Below are 22,762 nucleotides of genomic sequence, written 5' to 3'. Positions count from 1 at the left end.
TATATATATATATATATATATATATATATATACATTTTTTTTTTTTAACATAACTGTCACAGTGAATGTTGGTGTTGATGATGTGATCTAAATAACGCACTTGAAAAAGAGCTACCTAGCTTGAAACATGTCGTGTGATAGTGAATACAGCTTTACAGCTTTAAGCGCTTTTTGGTATTCTTTCCCCACCTCGTTTGCTTTATGTAAATAATGCTCTTGGCCAGGCTGTTCAAGGCAGAGTAAATACAATAAGGCTGCTGTGACATGGTCATACTTGGGCTAGAGAACTATGCTGGTGCTATATAAATAAATGTTAATAATAATAATAATATTAATAATAGCTTGCAAAGCCTCTGTGTAATGGTTTGTCCTCATCCACATACAATAAAACAGCCCCTTGCGGATCTTGATCTCCTGTGAGTTCTCGAGCAGGGACAGAGAAGCAGATCAGAGAAAGAATTGACAAACTACAGCTCCCAGCAACCCTTTGCCACCTCGATAGCAAGAAATGTAACAGTTCTTTCAGTGCAACTGAACTCCAAGCTATTAAACTAGAGTTGCCAGAGAGTATGAAACTTGTCAGTGTTACTGCCCCCTGCTGACAGGAAAGCGCATGGGATGGAAGGTCGCAAGCAGAAAGCCCTGGGCAGTGCCGGAGGGAGGGGATCATTGCATCGCCTCCTACATAAACAATTCCAGGCATTTCCCGGGAGTAACCCGGGACCCATCAAGTCACTCCGTCTCTCTCGCTCACTCTGAGTTACTTCCGCAGTTTGCACAGAGCCCGGTCCGGAATCTTCTTATTCTACTCCCCGCCAATCTCTAGGCAAAAGCATCGCAGCGTCCCTAGAAACCATCTTTTCCGCCCCGCCTCCTCCTGTCCCACGTGTTGGTTTCGGAAGCCAATGCGCCCACTGATGACGTCATAACAATACCATGTCCGCGCGCTCAGCAATATTTGCTACAATTGTCCCATCATGCGTTCCATAAACACACTGCCGGTTAGTTCGGGCGCGCAGAGAGTGTTGTCCCACCTGCAGGAGGTGGAGCATGTGCGGGGGGACCGGCGGCAGCTGCGGGCACAACTTGGGGTGGGATTAGAGGGTCACGTAGGAACTTGAGCTTCTGCTGAGAAGTGAAGGCTTAATGGGGGCGCAGTGCTGTGTATACACGTGTGTCATTCCGCCTCATTGTGGATGTGAAGAGGAATGAGAAAAGAGAAGCCCCGAGGTCCCTCAGCAATGGCCGCTGTCCAACAGGTAAGTGACAGTAAAGGGAAGGGGGAGACAGCAGGTAAGTGACAGTAAAGGGACGGGGGAGACAACAGGTAAGTGACAGTAAAGGGAAGGGGGAGACAGCAGGTAAGTGACAGTAAAGGGACGGGGGAGACAACAGGTAAGTGACAGTAAAGGGACGGGGGAGACAGCAGGTAAGTGACAGTAAAGGGACGGGGGAGACAGCAGGTAAGTGACAGTAAAGGGACGGGGGAGACAGCAGGTAAGTGACAGTAAAGGGAAGGGGGAGACAACAGGTAAGTGACAGTAAAGGGACGGGGGAGATAACAGGTAAGTGACAGTAAAGGGACGGGGGAGACAACAGGTAAGTGACAGTAAAGGGAAGGGGGAGACAGCAGGTAAGTGACAGTAAAGGGACGGGGGAGACAGCAGGTAAGTGACAGTAAAGGGACGGGGGAGACAGCAGGTAAGTGACAGTAAAGGGACGGGGGAGACAGCAGGTAAGTGACAGTAAAGGGACGGGGGAGACAACAGGTAAGTGACAGTAAAGGGACGGGGGAGACAACAGGTAAGTGACAGTAAAGGGACTGGGGAGACAACAGGTAAGTGACAGTAAAGGGACGGGGGAGACAGCAGGTAAGTGACAGTAAAGGGACGGGGGAGACAGCAGGTAAGTGACAGTAAAGGGACGGGGGAGACAGCAGGTAAGTGACAGTAAAGGGATGGGGGAGACAGCAGGTAAGTGACAGTAAAGGGACGGGGGAGACAGCAGGTAAGTGACAGTAAAGGGACGGGGGAGACAGCAGGTAAGTGACAGTAAAGGGACGGGGGAGACAACAGGTAAGTGACAGTAAAGGGACGGGGGAGACAACAGGTAAGTGACAGTAAAGGGACTGGGGAGACAGAAGGTAAGTGACAGTAAAGGGACAGGGGAGACAGCAGGTAAGTGACAGTAAAGGGACAGGGGAGACAGCAGGTAAGTGACAGTAAAGGGACAGGGGAGACAGCAGGTAAGTGACAGTAAAGGGACAGGGGAGACAGCAGGTAAGTGACAGTAAAGTCACGGGGGAGACAACAGGTAAGTGACAGTAAAGGGACTGGGGAGACAACAGGTAAGTGACAGTAAAGGGACGGGGGAGACAGCAGGTAAGTGACAGTAAAGGGACAGGGGAGACAGAAGGGAAGTGACAGTAAAGGGACAGGGGAGACAGAAGGGAAGTGACAGTAAAGGGACAGGGGAGACAGCAGGTAAGTGACAGTAAAGGGAAGGCGGAGACAGCAGGTAAGTGACAGTAAAGTCACGGGGAGACAACAGGTAAGTGACAGTAAAGGGAAGGGGGAGACAACAGTTAAGTGATAGTAAAGGGACGGGTGAGACAGCAAGTAAGTGACAGTAAAGGGACAGGGGAGACAGCAGGTAAGTGACAGTAAAGGGACAGAGGAGACAGCAGGTAAGTGACAGTAAAGGGAAGGGGGAGACAGCAGGTAAGTGACAGTAAAGTCACGGGGAGACAACAGGTAAGTGACAGTAAAGGGAGGGGGGAGACAACAGGTAAGTGACAGTAAAGGGAGGGAGAGACAACAGGTAAGTGACAGTAAAGGGACTGGGGAGACCGCAGGTAAGTGACAGTAAAGGGACGGGGGAGACAGCAGGTAAGTGGCAGTAAAGGGACGGGGGAGACAGCAGGTAAGTAGCAGCGCATGACCCTATGTCATGGGACTGGCCCACTGATAGCAAAGAGGGACAGGGGAGTGAACAGGTAGAACACAAGTGTCTGCCTGAGGATCAAATTCCAGGGATAAAGCCAGTCCTATAGAAATGACTGATGCCCGTAGCACTACACTCTATTGACCACAGCCAAGTTGTGTCTGGAGCCTAAAGCAAGGCCACTGCTGGAGACAAGAAGGCTACCTATGATTAAGGGATCTAATCCCACAGCAGTTCACTAAAATAAATATTGTCCAGAAGTGCCGTCTGCCTGTGGAGTGTTTTGATGCACTTACAGTGGGGACAGAGCACCTGGCCAAGGGGAAGAGCCAGTGAGTTTGAGCGGTCGTTTTTTTGATTCTCTACAGACAGTATATTACAGACCAACTTCATTTTCTACTGGATAATTAGTGATGACCCCTAAGCTTAGCTGAGGGGTCTGAGCATGTGAGTGTCACAGACGCTTTCCAAATTTATGCAGTTTGTTGTAAACAGTCCAATTTGTATAAATTCTTGGTTATACACTAAATTATACGGCATGCTGGGAAATGTTGTCACATTTGTACCACTATTTCCTAATATCACTTGGCTTATGTACCCATATAACCGCTCACTTTTCAGTATCAGCTGTAGATCACTGACATTGCTTCTGTTGATAAATAATCATGTATGCAAAAACTTGCATTAAAGAGAATGTTGGGAAATGCTATCCAATTTGATACAGCATTTCCTATTATACTTTGCTTTATGGAGCTTTCTGGGAAACATATCAAATGTTTATTAGCTCTTCCAGTTATATACTGTTTATAGAGCATGCTGGGAATTGTAGTCCAATGTGTATGCTCATCCCATGATCATTTGGTTTATGGGGCTTGCTGGAAAGCGAACCCAACTTTTATTAGCTCCTTCAGTTATATACTGTTTATAGAGCATGCTGGGAATTGTAGTGCAATGTGTACACTCATATACCATGATCATTTGGTTTATGGGACTTGCTGGGAAGCAAAGCCAACTTTTATTAGCTCCTCCAGTTATGTACTGTTTATAGAGCATGATGGGAAATGTAGAATTTGTTCAGCCATTTCCCATTCTACTTTGGTTTATGGAGTTTGCTGGGAAATACAGCCAACTTGTACTTGTTCTTCCAGTTGTGTACTGATCTATAGAGGGTGCTGGGAAATGTAGTCCATTGCTAGTGACGTTGCTTTGGTTGATAAATAGCCATGATTACAAAAAAAATAAATAAAGTAAAACCCATATTGTACTACCATTTCCCATTAATCCCTGGTGTATAAAGTTTGCTGGAATGGCTAGCCCAATTTTATCAGCACTTGCAGTTATGATCTGGCTTGTTGAGCCTGCTGGAGAATGTAGCTCAATTTCTACCATCATTTCTTAACATACTTTGTGTTTTACTATTTGCTGGGAAACAGAGGCCAACTTGTATTATTTCTTCCAGTGATATATGGAATAAGAGAGCATGCTGGAAAGAGCAGTCCAAGTTGTACCACATTTTACCATTATCCACTGCTTACTGTGTTTACTAGGATGTCTTGCTCAATCTTACCAGCACTTCCTATTGTCAAATGTCTTGTTTAGCATGCTGGGAAGTCTATTTTAATTAGTACCATTTCTCACTAAGCTTTGGCTTATTTACTCAAGTTGATCACCTCACATGCTGGGAAAAATGCTGGGCATGCTGGGAAAAACAACCTATGTTCATTTATATTGCTTAAAAATAAAATCATGCCTGCATTCTTCCTGTCAGTGTAACTTGTGCCCCTGTGACAGAGAATACTCACTGCTTTTATTTCTTATTTATCTTTTTGTACTAAGCACCACTCATTTGCTATGTGTATAATGCATAATACAGTGTGTCTCACCCCACTTGTACTATACTGGCTCAAGTTATACTAACTGCCTTTATTATACTGAGCACCCTCATATTATATGTGTATTATCCATGCTACAGTGTGTCTCACCCCACTTGTACTGTACTCGCTCAAGTAATACTAACTGCCTTTATTATACTTAGCACCCCCATATTATGGGTGTATAATACATTCTACAGTGCGTCTCAACCCAGTTGTACTGTACTGGCTCAAGTAATACTAACTGCCTTTATTATACTTAGCACCCCCATATTATGGGTGTATAATACATTCTACAGTGTGTCTCACCCCACTTGTACTGTACTGGCTCAAGTAGGGCCGCCATCAGGTGTCACAGGGGGGATAGTTGTCCCGGGCCCGCAGGATTTTGTGTCTTAGCGGGGCCCGACCATGCTTCACTTTAGCCAGGCCCCCCTGTCTTCCACGTGTTGCACAGCAGCTCTGTGCACAAAGCGTTTCTCCTATTAAAATTTCCTGTAACCTCATTGGTCCTTTAAGAATAAATCCTGGTAAATCTGCATTGGGATTGAATCCCTTTATCTAATCCCTGTACAGCTTTACTGGGACTTATTCTTAAAGGACCACAAGGGTACAGGAAATCTTAATAGGAGAAACGCTTTGTGCACACTGTGCAGCACACCGAACACGGGGGACCGGCTAATCAAGTAAGTGAAGCATGGCTGGGCCCTTAGACACAAAATCCTGGCAAGCAATTTTTTTAAAAAAAAGGGGGGATCTGGACAATTTTTTTTTATACTTGCAGGGGGGCCCCTGATCACCAATGGCTTTTTATAACTTGGGGGGGCAGGACATCAATTTGTTTTTTACTTGCAGGAGGGCCCCTGATCACCAATGTTTTTTTTTTTTTTTAACTTTTATGGGGGGCCCTGGCGCCCAATGTTGTTGTTTTTTAACTTATAGGGTGGCCCTGATCACCAAATTTTTTTTTTAGCCTGTAGGGGGGCCCGACCACCAATTTTTTTAAAAAAAATTTGGGGGGATCTGGCCAATTTTTTTCTTTATACTTGCAGGGGGGCCCTGATCACCAAAGGCTTTTTATAACTTTGGGGGGGCAGGCAGGCCATCAATTTTTTTTACTTGCAGGGGGGCCTCTGATCACCAATGTTTTAAAAAAAAAACAACTTTTATGGGGGGGGCCCTGGTCAACAATTATTATTTTTTTTTAAATTGCAGGGGGGGGCCCTGATCAACAATGTTTTTTTAAAAAAAAACTTTTATGGGGGGGCCCCTGGCACCAATTTTTTTTGTTTTTTTTTAACTTATAGGGGGCCCTGATCACCAATTATTATTTTTTTAAATTTCAGGGGGGCCCCTGATCACCAATTTTTTTAAAAAAAATTGGGGGGATCTGGCCAATTTTTTTCTTTATACTTGCAGGGGGGCCCTAATCACCAAAGGCTTTTTATAACTTGGGGGGGCAGGCAGGCCATCAATTTTTTTTACTTGCAGGGGGGCCTCTGATCACCAATGTTTTTAAAAAAAAAAACTTATGGGGGGCCCTGGTGCCAATGTTTTTTTAACTTATAGGGGGGCCCTGCTCACCAATGTTTTTGTTTTTTTTTAAAAAAAAACTTTTATGGGGGGGGCCCTGGCGCCAAGGTTTTTTTGTTTTTTTTAACTTATAGGGGGCCCTGATCACCAATTCTTTTTTTTAAAATTGCAGGGGGGCCCCTGATCACCAATTTTTAAAAAATTTGGGGGGATCTGGTCAGTTTTTTTTATACTTGCAGGGGGCAAGTTCCAATGGCCAATGACTTTTTATAACTTATGGGGGGGCGGCCATCAATCTTTTTTTACTTGCAGGGGGGCCCCTGATCACCAATGTTTTTTTAAAAAAACTTTTATGGGAGACCCTGGCACCAATGTTTTTTTGTTTTTTTAACTTGTAGCGGGCTCTGACCACCAATTTCTTTAAAAAAAAATTATGGGGGGCCCTGGCTCCACAGTTTTTTTTAATTTATAAGGGGGCCTGACCATCAATAGCTTTTTATAACTTTTGTGTGTGGGGAGGGGCTACCTTTTTTAGCACTGATGTCTGTGTGTTCTTTTAACTGTAGTGTGGAGTGGGCTGGATCTGGGGTGGGTGGGGCCCAGGATGCCTTGAACATTTTGTTGTACGGGGCCCCGTGATTTCTAATGGCGGCCCTGGGCTCAAGTAATGCTAACTGTCTTTATTATACTGAGCACCCCCCTATATTATATGTGTTTTATGCATGCTACAGTGTCTCTCACACCTACTTGTACTGTACTGGCTCAAGTAATACTAACTGCCGTTATTGTACTGAGCACCCCCCATATTACAGGTGTTTAATACATGCTACCGTTCGTTTCACCCCCACTTGTACTCCACTGGGTCAGGTGATACTAACTCCATTTATTGTACTGCACACCCCAATATTATGGGTGCATAATGCATGATAAATTAGGGGTGCATAATGCATGTCTTGCCCCCTCCTTGGGTCATTTAGTATTAATATTTTTTATTCTTCTCATTGCTACAGTGTCTCATCCCCTCCTTGGGTCAGGTAGTAGTAATTATTTTTATTGTTTTGAGAACCCCATTATTATGGGTCCATGATGCATACTATAGCATGCCTCATCCCCACTCACACTCTACAGGGTCAAATAATGCCAATGCCTGTATTGTACTGAGCACCCCTATATTATGGACACATAATACATGCTACAGTGTGTCTCATCCCCTCATACTCTACTGAGTAAAATAACAAGTGAGTTTGTACTGAGCACCCCAATGTTATTGGTGTATTATGCATGCTACAGTGTGCGTCACCCCCACTTGTACTCTACTTGGTCAAGTAACACTAACTTCTTTTATTGTACTGAGAACCCCCTTATTATGCGTGTATAATACATTCTACAGCTTATCTTACCCCCACTCTACTGGGTATAGTAATCAGAAATGGCTTTCATTGTACTGGGCTCCCCCATATTATTGGTATATAATACATACTACAGTGTGTCTCATCCTCATTTGTACTCTACTGGGTCAATTTGTACTAACTGTTTTAATTGTACTAGGCACCCCCATGTTATGGGTGTATGATGCATGCTGAAGTGGGTCTCACCCTTACTTGTACATTAACCCTAATATACATGCTACAGCGTGTCTTAACCCACTTGTACTCTACTGGGGCAAGTAATACTAACTCCATTTATTGTACTGCTCGACCCAATATTACGGAGGCATAATGCATGATATAGTTGGTCTCACCTCCCACTTGTACTCTTCTGTTTAATGTCATGCTAGCTGCTTTTAATGCATTGATCACCCCCATATTATGTATGTATTATGCTACAATATGTCTCACCCCCTCCTTGGGTCAAGTAGTACTAATTATTTTTAGTTAATTGCTAGATTGGTTTATTTTACTCAAATTTTATTGGTTTAGAATTTATACTGCAGCATCTCACCCCCACTTGTACTCTACTCTGTCAAGTAATGCTAACTGCCTTTATTATATTGAGCACCCCCCATATTTTGGGTGTATATATTACATGCTGCAGTGTGTCTCACTCCCACTTGTACTCTAATACCTTTATTGTACTGGACACCCCATCATTTGGGTGTATAATACATGACGCAGTGTTTCTCACCCTATTTGTACTCTACAGGGTAATTTAATAATAAAGTGGCTTTGCTTGTAGTGGGTACCCCTTATTATTGGTGTTTTGTGCAAGCTACAATGTGTCTTACCCCCTACTTGGGTCAATTAATACTAATTGCTTTACTGAGTTCCCTGATATTATGGGGGTATATTATATGCTATGGCATGTCTTATCCCTACTTACTGTTTGAATTCTTTATACTAAAGTGTTGCTCACTTGTTTTCTTATTCCAGTTTATTTATGATATAACACCCATAATAAATACAAGGTATAATGAGGACCCTGCCCTCATTTGATTTTGGATTTAATGCAGATGGGTTCCCACACTAAGCCACAAAGTAATTTTTTAAGTTGCCTTGTGGCACACCCTTAAACCTGTGTAAACAACAATAAATAATAATAATAAATAGACATGCTTGCAACAACTGCTGCCCTTACAAACATCTCAGATTAAGTGACAGGATGAAGTTAGCAAACCCAGCCTCCCCGCCCACTTTGCAGCACACCAATGAGCTCATTCCAGCTGACATCATTTCTGTGTGCCATTAACAGAGCCAGTAAGCTGTAAGGGAGGCGGGGCAGGCTTTAGCTCACTAACCACACCTCCTCCAATCAGTGCCATTCCATCCTTTTTATTTGAATTCATCAGCCAATGTTATTGCTGCCTGTGTGTATTCTGTGCATGTAGAGATACTTCCCAGTCACATGTAGCCCAGTCTGTAGCAGCACTTTCCATTTTCTACCAGCTATAGCCCAACTTGTACTAATATTACAGTCCATTGAATAGCAGAGCATGTTGGGAAAAGCAGTCCAATTTGGTCCAGCATTTCCTATTATACTTTGGTTGATGGAGCTTTGCTGGGAAACATATCAAATGTTTATTAGCTCCTCCAGTTACGTGCTGTGTGTATAGAGCATGCTAGAATATATAAACCAGTATGTACCAAAATTGCTCATCATCCTCTAAGTTATGGAGTTTGCTGGGAAACATATTCAACTTGCATTCATTTATATAGTGATTTATAGAGCATGCTGGGAAATGTGATTCAATTTGTACCACCATGTCTCATTATCCTTCCAATAATAAAGGTTGCTTGGAAACACAGCCAACTTGTAGAAATTCTTCCATTTGTGTACTGATTTATAGAGCATGCTGGGAAATGTGGTCCAATTTCTTCCACCATTTCACTTCTGATTATGAGTGAATTGTCCTTAATGGTTGTGGTCGTCCAGTCACAGCACACTCGCCCCACTCCATTCTCTGTGCTCCTATAGGCGACTGTTCTGTGACTCCTCCACCCCAACCACACACGGGCATGTCTCCATAATGCAGTTATGTAGCAACATATACCTTTGCATTATAGCATGTTTGGTTAAAACAAACTCCCATTTGACTTAAATCATTATAAATCCAAACAATAAAATGCATGTTTAAAGTACCACTTATGGGACAGAGCTGTCCCTATCACTACATAAAATATTTATATATATTTATCTATTGATATGAATAGAGTTAGTCATGCCAAATCAAAGCTTGCCATTCAGTGACAAGATTAGTAATATTTTTGTGTAAAGTTATTGTTTACTGTGAATCTGTATTATGAGGAAAATGTCATTAATGGCTGTGGTCATCCAAGGCCAGTACACTCACCTGACTCCATCCTCTGTGACTCCTCCACCCAAATCACTTACCAGCGTACCTCCATAATCCAGTTCTTTACTAATGTATACATTTGCATTCAAGTACTCCTAAGTTGTTCTGAATCAAGAACAAATCTTTTGAAAGCAAAAATAAAATGCATTGTAAAAATATCAATCATGGGACAGATGTCCCTATCCATACTTTAAAATATGGTAAAGTAAATAGTGAAGTTTTTGCCATAAAGGTTGCAGGGAGTTCAAGGGTTTAGGTTCTGTTGGCTCTTTTGGCAGACGAATAGGGTAACATAGTTTTTAAGTTTCAACGAGTTTAGCATATAGGTTTTGTGTATCTTATTTTTTTTTCTACCTTTCCAAGTGCTGGAGTAGTTTTACTAGAACAAACAGTATTCTCGTCACTATCGGCGCTGATCCAGGACACGGCACACAGACAACGGCATCAATGCAAAAAGGTTGGCTTTATTTGAACACACACATGCGGTTGTGGATTACAGCGGTGGAAGGCTGTCTGACTTACGCGTTTCTTGCCGGATCACCCGGCACTTCCTCAGAGTCAGTATAGATCACATGACTCGAGACTTAAATAGCTAAAGTGATTAACATCCGTGTTAAAAATACAGGTGCATTTAAATTATCAGTATATAAAAATTATAAACAGTGCATATTACTTTTATGTATTTGTATGATATCTTTAAGCAAACAATTAAATTATTGTTATATTATTAAAACAAATGAATTTAATAAAAGGTGACCAAAAAAACAAGTGATATGAATTAATTATTAAAAATAAAAATAAAAATAATAGAATTATCCGTGTTTCTCAATCTCCTTGTTCAGATCAATGATATTGTAATAAACTGTGTGTTTAAACATTTAAAAACACTAAATGCACTTCGGCATGATTATAAAAACATATACACATGACTATAAAAAATAATTATGTTTCCTATGAGGACTAATTTTGTTACTATATTGAATAGAGTTACATTTTTCGTTAATATTAGTGTATCAATTTAATCTAATTGCTGTCAGTCATATTGAGCAATAGGAAACAATTGTAACTTCTTAGCTATTTTTTTAGTATCTAAAGTCATTCTATTATTTTTATTTTTATTTTTAATAATTAATTCATATCACTTGTTTTTTTGGTCACCTTTTATTAAATTCATTTGTTTTAATAATATAACAATAATTTAATTGTTTGCTTAAAGATATCATACAAATACATAAAAGTAATATGCACTGTTTATAATTTTTATATACTGATAATTTAAATGCACCTGTATTTTTAACACGGATGTTAATCACTTTAGCTATTTAAGTCTCGAGTCATGTGATCTATACTGACTCTGAGGAAGTGCCGGGTGATCCGGCAAGAAACGCGTAAGTCAGACAGCCTTCCACCGCTGTAATCCACAACCGCATGTGTGTGTTCAAATAAAGCCAACCTTTTTGCATTGATGCCGTTGTCTGTGTGCCGTGTCCTGGATCAGCGCCGATAGTGACGAGAATACTGTTTGCTCTACACTGAATACCGGCAGGAAGTGGCCGGCGTCTCGCACGGGCTGCGACCGGGAAAACACAGCGCTACTGGGTGAGCTCCGATGCGGATCGCATCATTCTTTGTATTATTACTTGTATTGAATGACTTCAAGGGTGCGATTTACTTAGAGGGAGACCCCTGTATACACTGGAGTATCTGCATATGCCGACCTAATGTTTTATAATTGAAAACGCTATACGGCAATGAACATTTGAAAGACTCCAGTCATTATGGCTAATAACACACACGGGAGTGGAGCGGTGGGGGCTGTACCAACTACACAACTCGAGCAGGAAAATTTACAACAGGCTAAGACAGCTAGATGGGAAAAAGCACGGTCCATTTTTGCAGAACAATGTGCTCCAGATCCCAATGGAGAACCCCGGTTATTACATGAGAAGGGGAAATCTTCCACGGATATGCATATGCTCTTCAAAAAATTACAAAAATTAAAAATTAAAGAGCTGAAATTAGGCTGGGAACAAATTACTTTGCAGAATTACATTGATGTTAAACGGATCCCGAGGGGATTGCGTATAAAAAAATTCCCAGCCTTTGAAATACAAGACAATATATTAATGGAAACCTGGTATAACACTTTAGCAGATTGTTCTTTCAAATTGATGGACATACTGATTAACAAATATGATAAAGAACAGGATAGAATACATTTGGAAATTACAGAACTATGGAAAAATTTGGAATCTCACAAAGATTCATTGGATTATGAAAAATACATTATAAGAATTAATAGTGATGTCGAAAATCTGGAGAAAAAAATTATGGACATTAAACAAAAAAAATTTCTCAGAGATAAAGCAGATTATGAACAAAACAGAGTGTTCTCTTGGGGAATGAAACTGAATCCGCAAAAAGGCAGATGGGAGAGATTGAAACCAGCAATAAAAACCCGTGGTCCTTACAAATCTCCCTTCAGGGGCAACCAGAAAGACTATGCAAATTTAAATGATGATTCAGATAATACTTCTGTCAGTGTTTCTTTTTTAGCGACATCCGGCAGCGATTTGGAAGACACCCCAGAAGAGGAACCCCAGAAGAAAATTCAGATAACTTCGAAGAAAAAATCAAGAGAAGAAAGAGAGGACAGAGAGGAGGAAGGAAAACCAACAATGAATATAAAAGGAACAAGATCAAAGACCAACAAGAAATACAGATAGAAGATGATCGAAAAGAACAAGAAAAACAAGAGGACTTGGTAATTAATCTATCTGACTATGAACTGTCTAATGATGAAAGGACTGTGCTGAATAAGGGTTTGACTTTTTGCCCATCTAACCATTTCTCTTTAACGGAATCTATTATGGATGTAAATATGCTAGTTAGATGTTTAGCGCTAAAAAGATTTTTTCATATACGTAGTAAGGATAAAGAATTACAACCTGTGGGTCCAGATAGTAATTTCTTAACTCAGGATGTGTTAGAAGCTATTGACCAATTAGATCTATCAAACAGTGTTGAGAATACATATATACCTGTTGAGACAGGGGTTGTAGAAAATATTAAAATAATACATACAGATTTAAAGGTAAGATCTCACTTCAATCCCACAACACAACAGGGACCGTTTGTGGAGAGATTTTATGACTTGGTGACCTCGGATTTGAAAAAATTATCTGAGAAACGTGTGACTATAAATAAGAATAATTTAAAAAAACGAGAATACCAAGCAATAAATTCCCTCAAAACGAATAACAATATAGTTATAAGGAATTCGGACAAAGGGGGCTCCATAGTTGTTTTGAATCGTGAATATTATGAAACAGACATCAAGGAACAACTTAGTGATACTAATAACTATGTCAAATTAGAAGGAGACCCCACGTCAATATTTCAAAAAAAATTAAATGATTTCTTACACTATGGTAGAACTGAATGTATATTAAATGATAACGAATTTCAATACTTACAAGTGGAATATCCTAAAATTCCTATTTTTCATACCTTTCCTAAGGTACATAAAGATCAATATAGACCTAAAGGACGTCCCATAATTGCAGGGATTGGATCCCTAAATGAAAAATTAAGTGAATACGTTGATAAATTGATACAACCAATAGTACTCACATTGCCCTCATATTTGAGAGATAGCGGGGATGCAATCAGCAAATTAACTGACATGGAATGGAATGAGGGATATACCTGGGTCACAATGGACGTCTCAGCCCTATATTCATCCATATTACATCAAGATGGCTTACATGCTTTATATTTTTGGTTAAATGAAGCAAAATTGTACAACCCACAACAAAACCAATATATACTTGATGCAGTAGATTATCTACTAAAACATAATTATTTCATGTTCGATGGGCAGCACTATTTACAGAGACGTGGCACAGCGATGGGGGCAAAATTTGCCCCATCCTATGCCAACCTCTTTATGGGGTGGTTTGAGACACATTATATATATGCTGAGAATAATCCCTACATAAAACATATTAAAAGATATTATCGTTATATCGATGATTTGATCATCATTTGGGATGGAGATGAACAACAACTAATAAGTTTTGTAGATTATTGCAATAATAATAATAATAACATACAGTTTACCTATAAGAGTGATCAACTAACGATGGATTTTCTTGATATACAATTTACCACTAACGAGTCACACATTCTTACTGATGTTTATAGGAAAACTATAAGTAGGAATTCATTATTACACAGACAGAGCAGCCATCCAGAACCACTGCTGAGAGGTGTACCGACTGGTCAGTTCATCCGATTAAGAAGGAACTGTACCACTTGGGACACCTTTCACCAGAGATCAATGGAACTCTGGGACAGACTTATATCAAGGGGCTATGAAACAGACTGTGTAAAAAAAGCCTATGAAAATGCAATAACAAAAAATAGAACAGATTTGTTAAAAACATCAAAAAATAGTAGAAATGAACAAAAAAACCCAAGGGTAAGATTTATAACAACATTTAGTACAGAGGCAAAACAAATACAGAAAATAATTTACAAACATTGGTCCATACTTGAAAGAGACCCTATACTATCCAATCTGGACCTCAAAAGACCACAGATAGTATATCGACGTAGCCCCAATCTTAGGGACAAAGTGGCACCTAGTATGCTACCAGATATTAACAAGGTAGATAACAGTAATTGGATGAAAGTAGTGGGCACCTACAGGTGTGGAGCGAACATATGTAAGTGTTGCCGCTTTATTAACAAATCTGATCAATTTCAGAGCACCAATACAAAAAAATATTATAAAAATAAGATGTATGTAAATTGCAAAACTATGAATGTCATATATCTGGCCACGTGTAAGTGTGGACAACAATATGTAGGTAAAACTACTAGGAGATTGAAAGATCGTATATTAGAACATCTGGCCTGCATAAATAGAAGGGATATTTCATCAGCAATAGCTGAGCATGTAATAGAAAAACATCAGGCAAATGAGCAATACATAACCTTTCAAGCAATTGAGTGCATTAAACTAGGTAAAAGGAAAGGAGATTTAGAGGAAAAACTCTCTAAGAGAGAATTCCATTGGGTACTGACCCTGAACACTGTGAAACCGAAAGGACTTAACAAAGAAGGAGACATTAAGTATTTCATAAGACAGTGAGATAGTAGTGTTTACTTAACTCTTATATACAGATTACTCTCTAGAAAGAATCGGTGTGTAATGGGTTTCTTTCACATATTATTATCCCATTGTGAACAACACCATATTCCCCAGATATTTTGATTAATCCAAATGAAATAATAAAACATTAATTAATTTTTTAAAAAACAATTCTCTATATTTTTCATTATATTTTCTATCATATTGCAATATCATTGGGTTCAATTTATTGTAATAGTGTGACTGATTAAAAACATACTTAAATATTGGAAATGGACTGAATGATACACAATATGATATATATTAGATCCCCAATTCTGGCCTACTATTTACTATTTGCTGAGATATATAGATGTGTATGTGGATATGTGCATATATACATATATATAGGGATATGTACAGTTACCAATTAACAAAGATATCACAGCAGAATAAAAAATAAAAAATAAAAAATAAATAAAAGATATAAAGACATTTCATTTAAATAAATAAAATATTTTCCTGCTCTACAAATGACTTTAGATACTAAAAAAATAGCTAAGAAGTTACAATTGTTTCCTATTGCTCAATATGACTGACAGCAATTAGATTAAATTGATACACTAATATTAACGAAAAATGTAACTCTATTCAATATAGTAACAAAATTAGTCCTCATAGGAAACATAATTATTTTTTATAGTCATGTGTATATGTTTTTATAATCATGCCGAAGTGCATTTAGTGTTTTTAAATGTTTAAACACACAGTTTATTACAATATCATTGATCTGAACAAGGAGATTGAGAAACACGGATAATTCTATTATTTTTATTTTTATTTTTAATAATTAATTCATATCACTTGTTTTTTTGGTCACCTTTTATTAAATTCATTTGTTTAATAATATAACAATAATTTAATTGTTTGCTAAAGATATCATACAAATACATAAAAGTAATATGCACTGTTTATAATTTTTATATACTGATAATTTAAATGCACCTGTATTTTTAACACGGATGTTAATCACTTTAGCTATTTAAGTCTCGAGTCATGTGATCTATACTGACTCTGAGGAAGTGCCGGGTGATCCGGCAAGAAACGCGTAAGTCAGACAGCCTTCCACCGCTGTAATCCACAACCGCATGTGTGTGTTCAAATAAAGCCAACCTTTTTGCATTGATGCCGTTGTCTGTGTGCCGTGTCCTGGATCAGCGCCGATAGTGACGAGAATACTGTTTGCTCTACACTGAATACCGGCAGGAAGTGGCCGGCGTCTCGCACGGGCTGCGACCGGGAAAACACAGCGCTACTGGGTGAGCTCCGATGCGGATCGCATCATTCTTTGTATTATTAGTTTTACTAGAAGTAAACTTTCTTTTTATGGCTACAGGTCATACTATGAAATTCCTTTTTTTTTCTTTATTTGTCCCTCTGTTTGTGAGGTTTTTAGACTAGGGTATATATAGAGTATGTTTGTTGGCAGCATGGCCAGAAGGTTTTCATCAATTGAAGATGGTGCTGCTCTATTCATGGCATCTAGCTCAGATGAGTTTAGTGACTCTGATTCTGAGTATGTGCCCCCTGCATCAGACAGTGACTCCTCTACTGATGAGTCACCGTCTGACAGCTGTAGTACTGTTACTGCCCTTGAGGAGCCAATGGAGCTTGAGCAGGATGTGGTTGATCAGGGTATTGAAGATGAGCAAGAGGGCAATAGGGCTGATACTGCAAATGGAGGAGAGCCTATGTGGGGGCCTCTTTGTAATTTCTCCCCTTAGATCCCACCATTTACTGCAGTCTTAGGTGTAAAGGTGGACGCTAGGAATTTTGATCCAGTTGATTTGTTACATATACAATATACAAATGTATATGCAGAGTAATATCTTGCCCAAAATCCTGCTCAAGCACATGTGTGTGGGCCTCGCTTAAGCAATGGGTAAAAGCAAATTCTTTGGAAACCTACTGGGATACCATTACTGCAATGCATATCCCTATTTTTTCAGCCACGATATCTAGAAACCAGTATCAGCTACTGCTCTGGTTTCTACATTTTAATAATGCTGCTGCTGTACCCCCTAATGAGCCCAGATATGGCAGGCTGCATAAATTGAGGCCCCTTATAGACATCCTGTCAGAGCGCTTTGGAGAAGTGTACATCCCCTCCAAAAACATTTGTATAGATTAATCACTTCTCTTCAAAGGGCGCCTAAAATTCCAGTAGTACATCCCAAGCAAAAGCTCTGCAAAAGCTCAGGGTACACCAGCTATTTTATGATTTATGAGGGCAAGGACTCCCAATTAGACCCCCCTGGTTGTCCCCTTGACTTGACTGTCAGTGGCAAAATTGTGTGGGAGCTCATCACTCCGCTTCTGGGCCAAGGTTACCACTTATATGTGGATAACCTTTACACAAGCATCCCCTTATTCAGAACCCTTTATTGTTTATACCCCCCCAACCTGTGGAACACAAATTGTAACCGAAAAGGAGTCATGGAGAACAGGACAGGATGAGCCCAGAGACAGGATGAGCTCCTTACCAGGCCCCAAATTATCCTATTACAAATACCAGTTGCAGATACTCTCTGCCCTGTAGTTTGGTGGCACTGAGATTCCAGAGATGCCTGCATGTAACAATGTGGCCCGATTGATGGGTGAAGCATTTCAGAGACATGCTTCCATCCATTTCTGGCAAGCGATTCACCCAAAAAGCTTGCAAAGGGGGTATCAGACAAGATACACTGTACTTTTGGCCAAAGTGCCCTCGCAACCTTGGGTTATGTTTAAACCATGTTTTGAAATGTACCATACGCAGCTACACTATTGAAAGATACATTGTTGTGTGTACTGATTGGCTATACTGTATAACAAGAATTGTTGTATTGTTTACATCTGGTTTATATGTGTTCAGGGGCAATAATAGAATTTTTCTGTTGTGTTTAGTTTGGTATTTTTTCCCCCCACTGCACTGGAAGGCGTAATTATTTGACGTGTAGGTGAAGGACAAGGGCGCCTAAAAGTGTGTGGTGCATGAGATAATTTCATCTTGCCTACTGATGATTTCATCTCTCTGATGCCACGATTTTTTTTACTGACACCTCATCAGCTCTAACCCTTTCACTACAATTGCTAAGTCGGTATTTCTGGGCCAAATTTTCAAGTTTTACTAGTAAATTAGGTCTCCCTAGAATTTTTTTTAGTAAGGGCTTCAGTTTGCTTTGGAAAGTGTTCTTGGCACATGGGGATATTTTTCATTTCAAACATTTAGTCTAGATTTAGGTTTTAGGATCAGCTTCCTCTACATCCACTTTACTCTTTCATTTACCACTTTGTTATACCACTTTATAAGACAATCAGGGTACTTTCTCTGAAAAGTCAATAGCTCAGCTTTCAATGCATTTACTGAGGATATTTTTATTTTTGTGAGATATATATATTTTGTACTTGGTATAGGCATTCAGCTTTTTATAGAATTGAGGTTGACACAGCTATGGTTTTTGTGTGCTCATGCCACAAATTAAAATATTTATGCTGTGGTGGAATGGCCTACTAAATTGGGTTGATTTGGGTTGACAGTGACTATTTGGTGGCAAGATATTTTTTCCATAAATGTACTGATTTTCAATCTAAGGTCCCCATAAAAGCAAAGATTTTTATTTGGTGAACGATTGATTTTAGTGAAACCTGACCAATCCATAAAATTATCATGAAGCCAGTGGGAATCAAACGATTGTACATCTTACGATTTTTTGTCTGACATCTGTCAGAAAATTGATCGGCCAAGTTAAAAAAAATGTATTGGTCCCAGTGCAATCTACCTATGCCAAGCAGGCAGCTACCCTCAGTTTTCCTGGCAATATTGCCTGAAATGGTCTTTTTAGTTGATGGACAAATTGTACATTTAAACGATCATTTTGAGATAATCGTGGTCTCACAATAACGAAAAGATTTTTACATCTATGGCCAGCTTTAGTGTTCTAACGGTACCATCCCCCCCCAAACAAACTATGAAAAAGCAGCACTTTCAAAGCAATTGAGTACAGATGTAATGAAAGGGTCCAACGAAGCTCAGCTAAACTGATAATGTTAAGTAGAATATTTAGCAAGTGTTTATTACTTGTTGGGGAATTGGAGAGAAATTTTGTTGAATCTGTTCTTTTTTTTCTTCTCCTGTTTTCTTAGGAAATGTGCATTTCTGCAAAGAATAGCCTCCAGAATTTTGCATGCTGAAGGTGTGTATGTTCAGTACTTATACAATTTGTGGGGTATTTCACAGGTACAGGGGGGAAATCTGCAAGTTTTGATTTTAGAACACAGCTTCAAATTTACCTATTGCCCCAGTTTTTGAATGCTTGGTGGCCGCATCTTCAGGTGCACCAATATATGTGGGGTATCTTTTTGTTCAGGACTAGTTGAAGACAGACCTTTAGTAGGCTTTTTAGTTGTCATGGCAATTTTGGGGAGAAATCTAACTTTTTGGTTTGACCTGAAATAAAGAAAAGTTCCCAAGTTAAATTTCTCCCCTAACCCTAACTCTAACTAAAAAAACCTGCTAAATATCAATCTCCAATTTCTCCCAAACATGTATGGGTACACCCAAAGACACGGCCTCCAAACACCCCAAAACAGGGTTAATACACAAGCAATATCAGCTGGAAAGTTTGGGGCTGTGCTTAAGGGGCACACCTTGCAGTTCTTCTGTCTAAACACCCCCTTACCTGTGAAATAGTCCCCACAAACTATATTTCTCCTTGGTCTGCTTGGGGGACACAGGAACAATGGGGTATAGCTAACACCACTAGGAGGCAGGACACAACAAAAAAGAAACTAACCCCTCCTCCTCCTGCTATACCCCAGCTCCCAGGCGGAGCCAGATCAGTTTTTAGTTTTTGTTTTTCTCTTTTATTTATTTTATTATTTATTATTCTTATTCCTTCACTGAGGCCTGGAATGGGCATCCACACTGCATGCTTTGCCTTCATTCCCCCTCCAACTGGATGTCTCCGGGGTATCTTTGTGCTCTGGCACTGACCACCCAGGCTTAGGTTTTATCCCCCTTCAGCTACAGTGGGAATGAACCATCTGGCCAGTTAGATTGTGCAGAACTGGGCAGGTAAGCACCATTTTGTTTTTACCTTGCCCTGTTCCCTGGTGTATATCAAGATTGGGTTCACCGCAATTCTAGCAACCTGGCGTTTCCCCTCTGCTCAGCTCTGCCTGCAGCATCGGTAAGGGATTATATACCTCTCCCTCACTGGACACAGCGCACTCCTCACAGCCCTGCTGGTTCAGCACCACACGCCGCATTGGCGCCTCCTTCACTTCCGCCCAGCAGTCCTCCACCCAGAAGTGCGCACAACTAGCGCGTCACTCCGGATAGGCGGTCCCTTCTCTTCGCGCCCTTGCAGAAGTGGGACAGGCATTCTGCGCAGCTTCTGCCTCATAGATCAGCTCCCTGGTGATCCTCCACTTAGGCACACGGGTCTCTCTGGCACACAACCCCTGTCTCCTATCAGTGTGATCTCTCCATTATTCCCCTGCACTGTTTCCCTCAGCTGAACAGCTATGCAAGGCTGCCACATGGACGCCCATCCATACTTTTGGCAAATTCTACCACTTTGATACCTTTGCGGCATCTGACACCCGCTACGGCAGGAAGGTACTTCAAGCTGTGGTGGCTAGTTCCACGTCGGCCTCTACCTCCCACCCAAAATTCTTGGGACAGGTTTGGTATGTCCCCATTGTTCCTGTGTCCCCCAAGCAGACCAAGGAGAAAAGTAGATTTTGTGTACTCACCGTTAAATCTCTTTCTCTCCAGTCGCTTGGGGGACACAGGACTTCCCTCCCTGGTGAGGCCTTCACGTGTTCCTTCAGACATGGTCTCTAGTGTATATTCTTCATGTATATAGTTTTATTGGTAACCTCCTGTTCCGTACTTTGGTACAAACTTTTCAGCTACAATTGCTCTTGTGTATTGACCCGGTTTTGGGGTGTTTGGAGGCCGTGTCTATAGGTGCACCCATACATACAGGGTATCATTTTGTTCAGGAGAAGTTGGAGATTGGCAGTTTTTTTTTCTTGTCATGACAATTTTGGGGACAAATCTAACTTTTGAACTTTTTTTTCTTTTTGTTAGGTCAAACCTCAAATTGCTACGGAGAACTGTGCCCACAGATCTGCATGTAGAAAAGCAAAGATGGTGCATCTGAATAGCTACAGGTATGGAGTTTCCAGCAATATATAGTTTGTGGGGGGTATTTCACAAGTAAGGGGGAGTTTAGACTGAAGAACTGCAAGGTGTGCACATGGATCGCAACCCCAAACTTTCTAGCTGAAATTGCTCTTGTGTATTGACCCTGTTTTGGGTTTTTTTGAGGCCGCATATTTAGTTGCGCCCATACATGCAGGGTATCATTTTGTTAAGGAGAAGTTGGAGATTGATTCTTAGCAGGTTGTTTTTAGTTGTCATGGCAATTTTGGGGAGAAATTTAATTTTGGAACTTTTCTTTTCTTTATTTCAGGTCAAACCACAAACTTCTACAGAGAACTGCACCCTCAGATCTGCATGTAGAAAAGCAAGGATGGTGCCACTGAATAGATGCAGGTGTTCACTTTCAAGCAATATATTGTTTGTGGGGGGTATTTCACAGTAAGGTGGTGTTTAGGACTGAGAACTGCAAGGTGTGCACCTTGAGCACAGTCCCCAAGCTTTCCCAGCTGAAATTGCTCTTGTGTATTGACCCTCTGTTTGGGGGAGTTTTAGAGGGCCGCTCTTTAGGTGGCACCCATTACATGCAGTTCTTACGGAGAACTGCGCCCACAGAGCTGCTTGTAGGTAAGCAAGGATGGTGCCACTGAATAGCTACAGGTGTGGCTCTTTCAAGCAATATATAGTTTTGTAGGGATATTTCACATGCAAGGGTGTGTTTAGACGGAAGAACTGCAAGGTGTGCACCTAGAGCACAGTCCCAAGCTTTCCAGCTGAAATTGCTCTTGTGTATTTACCCTGTTTTGGGGTGTTTGGAGACCGCATATTTAGTTGCACCCATGCATGCAGGATATTTTATGAACTATATGATGCCCTACATGTATGGGTGCACCTAAAGTCATGACCTCCAAATGCCCCAAAACTGGCTCAATTCACGAGCCATTTCAGTTTCAATGTTTGGAGCGGCGCTCTTGTGTATTGACCCTGTTTTGGGGAGTTTGGAGGCCGCGTCTTTAGGTGCACCCATGCATGCAGCTCTACGGAGAACTGCGACAAGAAGATCTGCATGTAGGAAAGCAAGGATGGTGCCGCTGCAGGTGTGCACTTTCAAGCAATTGATTGATTCTTAGCAGGTTGTTTTTAGTTGTCATGGCAATTTTGGGGAGAAATTTAATTTTGGAACTTTTCTTTCTTATTTTTAGGTCAAACCACAAACTTCTACGGAAAACTACGCCCACAGATCTCAATGTAGGAAAGCAAGGATGGCACCAACCGGA

The 22,762-nt window shown here is 40.6% G+C and overlaps 1 long non-coding RNA gene across 1 annotated transcript; it reads left to right on the top strand.

Annotated features, from left to right (window-relative positions):
* Window positions 1-463: 463 nt before the first annotated feature.
* On the top strand, window positions 464-21,942 carry LOC108710553. Its single transcript, XR_005966836.1, has 4 exons — window positions 464-1,259; window positions 19,460-19,509; window positions 21,414-21,496; window positions 21,799-21,942. It is a non-coding gene; the product is annotated as an uncharacterized LOC108710553 (long non-coding RNA).
* Window positions 21,943-22,762: the final 820 nt, after the last annotated feature.

The sequence above is a fragment of the Xenopus laevis genome, chromosome 4L (assembly GCF_017654675.1).
Source record: "Xenopus laevis strain J_2021 chromosome 4L, Xenopus_laevis_v10.1, whole genome shotgun sequence".
In the NCBI taxonomy this organism is placed as follows: domain Eukaryota; kingdom Metazoa; phylum Chordata; class Amphibia; order Anura; family Pipidae; genus Xenopus; species Xenopus laevis.
This window is presented reverse-complemented; position numbering and strand designations above follow the sequence as displayed.